The sequence below is a fragment of the Gavialis gangeticus genome, unplaced genomic scaffold (assembly GCF_001723915.1).
Source record: "Gavialis gangeticus isolate Ggan-Ray unplaced genomic scaffold, GavGan_comp1, whole genome shotgun sequence".
NCBI classification, from domain to species: domain Eukaryota; kingdom Metazoa; phylum Chordata; order Crocodylia; family Gavialidae; genus Gavialis; species Gavialis gangeticus.
The window spans coordinates 5,712,446-5,718,445 of NW_017729022.1; the positions used below are offsets into that span (position 1 = coordinate 5,712,446).

At 44.9% G+C, this 6,000-nt stretch overlaps 1 protein-coding gene and 1 long non-coding RNA gene across 2 annotated transcripts in view; one reads left to right on the top strand and one right to left on the bottom strand.

The window, feature by feature from the left end:
• ZNF277 (zinc finger protein 277) overlaps positions 1–6,000 on the bottom strand; it is a 93,672-nt gene that overhangs the window by 18,710 nt on the left and 68,962 nt on the right. The window lies entirely within an intron of this gene.
• The window catches only part of LOC109295625, a 6,118-nt gene continuing 5,618 nt past the window's right edge, over positions 5,501–6,000 (top strand). The window contains exon 1 of the long non-coding RNA XR_002096788.1: positions 5,501–5,884. This is a non-coding gene — a long non-coding RNA (uncharacterized LOC109295625). The remainder of the gene's footprint in view (positions 5,885–6,000) is intronic.

Genomic DNA, 6,000 nt, shown 5'->3' on the forward strand with positions numbered 1-6,000 from the left:
GGCTAACCTACTTGAAAGTGATCTATGTCTGGGGCATTGTATTTCTTAGCTTTGATAAAGCATTTTACATCGTTGATGGCCAGCATTGCTTCTGTTTGTTACCACTGCCATTGTTACTGTACACCTCAGATTCAGAGATGTCAAAGTGATAAGACTTCTTCTGACACTGTACCTGTGGTATCAGTGGGTAATTCCCAAAGGTTGTTCTCTAACAGTGGCAGAAACGTGCCACAAAAAAATGATACTGCATCAGTACCAGATCCAACCCGCAGTGCTCCCCAGAGGTCTAGAAATGTGGATAATAGGGGAGTGGTGGCGATTAAAACTGCCACTGCTCCCCTGCTACCAAATTTCCAAGCTCCATGTGGCAGAATCAGGGTCAGGCTCCAGCTGTGCCAGCCTCATGTGGTAATATCAGACCCATGGCCTGGATCTGGCCTGTGGATCAACTCAGCACTGCTCATCCAGCCCATGAGGCCGAAAGGTTGGGCATACTGCACTGTCTTACATATATATTGTACCTTCTTGGGTAAAAAGGTTCAATGTGCTTCTAATTTTAATCTAGAAAAAAAAGTGCGCCCTAGGTATCAGAAGCCTGGGAAAAACTGGTTTAAGTACCCTGGCAGTGGGTGGTACCACCTCTTTTGTTAGCTAACGTTGCATTCACATTCACATGCAACTCATGAACTGGAATTGGAGTTGCCATTTTGTATTGTATTCAGAGCTGACACCATAGCCTAGAGTACTGTAGATTAAAAAAACCAACTTTCTCCACCCAGTCTCAGGAGTATTAGGAGCTCAGTCATGGGTCAAGATCTGAGGGTCTTCCTCTTTCCATGCCTCAAGGATCAGTTCCTCTGCGATAGGAATTCTATTCCTCTGTATCCTTCTCTCTGTTGGAAGTGGCATCCCTTTTTCTAGGCATCCTCACCCAAGCTAGTTCTTGGGAGAGAATAAGAGTCTGTGTTTCTCTCAATGCACCCTGGCACTCAGAGGGAAGAATGAATGGGATCATGATAATCATAGGAGAGGCACTCCAGCAAGAAATGCTAGCCTATAGGAAATAATGGGGGCATTTGTTCTCCAAACTACAGCTCCCATGAGACAGGGCTCCACAGCAGGGAAATTTGTTCAACTGAGTTTACTGTTTACCTACTGTAAGCCTCCTGAGTAAACTATCTTTGAATGTTCCTTTTCTCCTCTGCTCTGAAGAGTATAAACGTTACCATGCAGAAATCATAACCTTACATGTATGAATACTGAACTTGTGTGGCTGCTCATCTACTCTGCAAAGAATTTTACCCTCCTTCAGGGCCCCAAACCATTCAAGCTCTGGTGAACTCTTACTGCTACTGTGTATTACAGAAAGAGACAAGAAGGAAAGAAATCATTCCTGTTGTCAGAAAGCAACATCTCTCTCTAATTGGTGCATCCTACATCAGATCAACCTAATAATAGCCCTCTGTTTTCCAAGTTCCCAACATATTTGGTGAACCACTGGATAATGCTCAGTTATGCCCAGATGACTATCTTTCCACCAGAGGCTTTTTAAAAAATAAATTGTAGACTTTTTATAGCTTTTGGTATTAAATTCTTATGGTCAGACTGTTTCCTCTCAGGGACTTTCTAAATGGTTTATGGACTGTATTAAGATTTCCTACTCTTTCAGCAGATTTACCAATCTCCTGCTGAGAAACGGCACATTCTGCAGAGGTACAGGAGACATCTGTGGCTTACTTTAGAGATGTTCCTCTGTTTGAAACCTACAGAGCAAGAATTTCAAGTTCAGTTTATACATTTACCAATCATAGTGACAATTTCTAGGTCAGGTGCCCAATTTGCCAGGATTATTCTAGAGATGTTGTCTAGAGATTGTAATCACCCTTCTGCTTAAGAAGTAGCAGCTACCCACTCACTTAATATAGATTCTATACAAATACTTGGAGAAAAGGGGTGACTTAACTTATTTGTACAGACATGTTCATTCTCATTGATTGCCCAACTCTCTCCTTCCCTTGAAGTCTTTACATAGATCTTTATGTTAGGAGGGAAGAATCCTCTCTTTTCTCATGTCACTGTTTGAAATAAATCCTTCCTATTCAAAAGGTGGTAGAAGCTTTGCTGAATACATGCTCTCTGAATGCCCTCCCCCCCCATACAATACCACTGGAAAGCTTGGCAGTTAGCTTTAATTCTGTGGCTCTGGATGTCAAATCAGTCTCTGGGAGGAAAGACCCTGCCTTAACAGGGAGGAAAGTGGGTTGGACTGAGTGATGCTAAGGATATGTTTGGTCTCCTTGGCCAATACAGAGCCATTGCTATTACTAATGCCCTTTCTGTCCTGATCTCCTGGATGGTTTCAGGTAGCAGGAAGAATGATGCACAGAAGGCCTACTGACCATCTCTGAGAGCCCTTGATTTCTTTTTTTACGGGAAGGAGAGGAGAGGACTTGTACTTCATGACTGATGCATGTTGATGTATTAAGCCCTATGCATAGGTATCATCCTTAAGGGAAAAAAAACCCCACTATTATGCCAGACCTACATTCATGTTATTGAATCCAAGGATACAACACTTCTCAATGAAGGCTGGCAATGAGAAAAAGATAAAACTAAATCTTGCAGGGGAGGCAATACTCTGGGATTAAGCACTGAAGGAGAAATAACATTGCAAGAGATCTAGAAACACAGTGGCATGAGATAGTTGCCAGGAAATCCCATGGCGAGGTTATTTATGCCTGGTCCTGGATGACTTCTCTTAAATCACCTTTTTTATTCCTCTTTAGCCTTCTCCTACCACAGGTGCTTCTGAGGGAGAAAGGGCCCTGAGGGAGAAAGGAGGGGTGGGCCAAAACAGCCTGTTCTTTCCCCAAATCTTCCAGGTTGAGCATCACAAGGAATAGTGAAAGGAAACATCAGTGGCATCTCAGCAGTAGAGAGAAGCTAGATTCAAATTCCCAGTGCATGGGAAGATCAAACATTGCTACAGAAAGCTAATTTACATCCCCAGGTTTTGAATATGTGTTTTGCAGCAAAAGGTCTGGTAAAACTTGAAGTGTGGAAGCACAAAAAAAGGTAATGGGTTGCTGAGCACAGTTGGCTATGTAGTTACATTTAAGCTTGGAGGCCACTCATAAACAGATATATAAGAGAACCGTCAACATTGCCATGAATCTACCAGGCAAAGAGCGAAGCTATAGGTACTGGAATCATTTAGTATCTGGTTATGAAGCGACCATAAATATTGAGACGTGGTCCACTTCAACGATCAAAGAGCACTATTAAATAGTCTTTGTTTCAGAGGGCTCAAGAGGTTTACATTATTGTTGAAAATTAAAAATTATGTTAGTTTTATTAATTCAAGCTATAGATACCTCTGGGCAGAAAATCTCTATTTAACTTTTAAATCTGGCTGCAACTGAAGGGGTTCTCTTAGAAATCTACATTACTCTGCCAATGTATGCTACATGAAATTTTTCTGCCATTATATTATTCAGTCAGATTTCTCCTTGTATTCCATTTGTTTCCTATTAATTAACAGAGACACTGTACAGAAAAACAAGATCTCCCTCTCTGTGCACTGGACATACATTCAAGGGCATTCTTTCTCTGAAGTAGTAACTACTTCTGTCCTCCTCTGAAATAGTTACAAGCAAGCAGTCAAATGCTGAGTTTTCAATCTAGCTCTCTTACAGTCTGGACTGAGAAACAAAACATTTCAAACACCTTTGAAATGTTCTAAAAGCAACTGAAAAACACTTCAGAATAGCACCTCTTGAAAAGATACACTGTTTTGGAGCATTTCATTTTGTTACATCTGGACAGGGGCAGAGGACCCATAAGTCCTCCAGAATCCCAAAGTACTCTTTTCTCCATGGGGGAGGGATTGCTAGGTGGACAACTGACAGGCTGAAGGACAATCTACTTCTTGTCCAGCCATCACACCCTGCTCCTCAGGCCCCTTGATAGTGCCAAGCACTCTAGCCCCAGTTGCCTCTGCTGGAAGGAAAGGGGGTGGGGAAAGGAGATGTTCTGGGGATTTGGCGCTGGATGCCACACGGCATGCAGACACACAGCTGCATGCAGCCACAGCAATGCTGAACTGTTCCATCCGAGGTTGGGACAGGGGCTGCACATGTGTCCCCAGCTAGAAAGTTTCCTCTTCACTAGTGCATTTCACTTGTTACCTCTGTCCACACCCACAAAAATTACCACTTGATTTGCAGCACTTGGTGTTCTAATTTTACTTTTTCAAGTGCTATGGTCCACCAATCCTCTAAAAAAGCATAGGACATAGGCATTTTCAAACAGCTAAAGTATTAATCATTCCTAAGACTGTTCCTATTAAAGAAAAAAGAATTCCCTCCCCCCAACTTCAGATAGTTGTGGATTTAGTAGTTCTGTCACTGGGTTAGCAGGCTTAGCTATCATTTTCTCACTTTCAGATGCCAAATGAAACTAACAATTTCCAGAGGTATTGGAATGGCACCAATAAAAAGAAAATGAACATTATCGGTGATCAGCTTTTTTTGGCCAGTGTAGCTGATAATGTCACCAATAAATATAATATGCCTTCTGGCCAGGGCCCCTGGATGCTGTGTGTGCATGCATGCATGTGGCCAGGAATACAGCTGAGAAGCATGGAGAGCAGCAACTTGCAGGTAAATTTGTGCAGGGGAAGAGGCATGAGGGAGGGAAGAGGCATGGGTGGGGGAGGGCACACAGATCAAAGACCCCACAGTGAGGGAAGGCGTGGTAGGGGCAGCAGCTGGGGTTGGGGTTGCTCCCCAGCCCAGGTGGTGAATGGGACCTGGGGCTGGGGCAGGGAGCAGAATGGAGCCACAGGCAGCTTGTTCAGGGGGTGCAGGAGTTGGGTGGGGAGGCTCCCCACTGCTGCGTGCACCTCCTGGGGAAAGCATGGGGGGCACATGCCCCCACAGATGTGTGCGCGGGACAGATGCAGGCTTCCCACTGAGGGCTTGGGACTCCCCACCTTTCTGCCTTTCTCTCCAGAGCCCTACACTGGCTGCATGTCCCCTGCCTTCCTGGCAGTAGTGGGGGTGGCAAGTTGTGCCTCTCATGGCTGGACAGGCAGGGGACAGGTGGCTGACACGGAGCTCCTGGGGCAAAGACAGAAGAGAGAAGAGCCCTGAGCCCACAGTGAGCAACCCACATTCACCATTACCCCCCACTTGGCTCTGCTCTGGTTAAAAGCACCCCCTTGCTTTAAAATGGTGGCAGCAGCACACATTTGATGAGCTTTAGTTCAAGTGGCACCACCACCATTTTTAAATGCCAGGACGCTGATCCCCTGGACAACCTGCTCACGGCTGTCCTGCTCCCTGCCCTGGCCCTGGTCCCATTCACTGCCCTGGCTGGGCAGCATCCCCAGCCCCAGCCGCTACCCCACTCCCTTCCTCACCGTGAAGACCTCAATCTGCTCCCCCATCCCCCCCCCCTGTCCCTTCCCTCCCCAACACCCCTTCCCCTTCAGAGAGTTACGTGTAGGGCACTGCCCTCCACACTGCCCAGCTGCATTCCTGTAAATTGGTTATCGGATTGGTATCAGCTGAAATGGCTGGGTAATAATTGGCTATTGTTATCAGCCATAAAAAAGTCTTTACTGGTGCACTCCAACAATTTCCATAAGTGCTTATGCCTGGTAGGCACACAGAGGTTTTCCTTCAAGTGAGGCAGAATTTCCCTATATGTACCCTATATGTACCAACAAGTTCCTTACAAGTCAGTGGTATTATAAAGAACTTGCTCCACAAACATGTATGGAAATGTGAGGCCAGAGTCAAAAGTTCTTGGTACTCTATAGTTTAGGTCATTCGCAGCGGGAGCTGTGGGACACTGAATATTTTTGAAAATCTGACCACAGGTGCCCATAAAAATAGCTCACAATGATGAGCATCTGTTCATAAAAGAAGAGTATGACTGAAATGCAATAAAACCAGAATGAGTGACAATCCCTGTATAGCTTGATTTCTTTTTTTT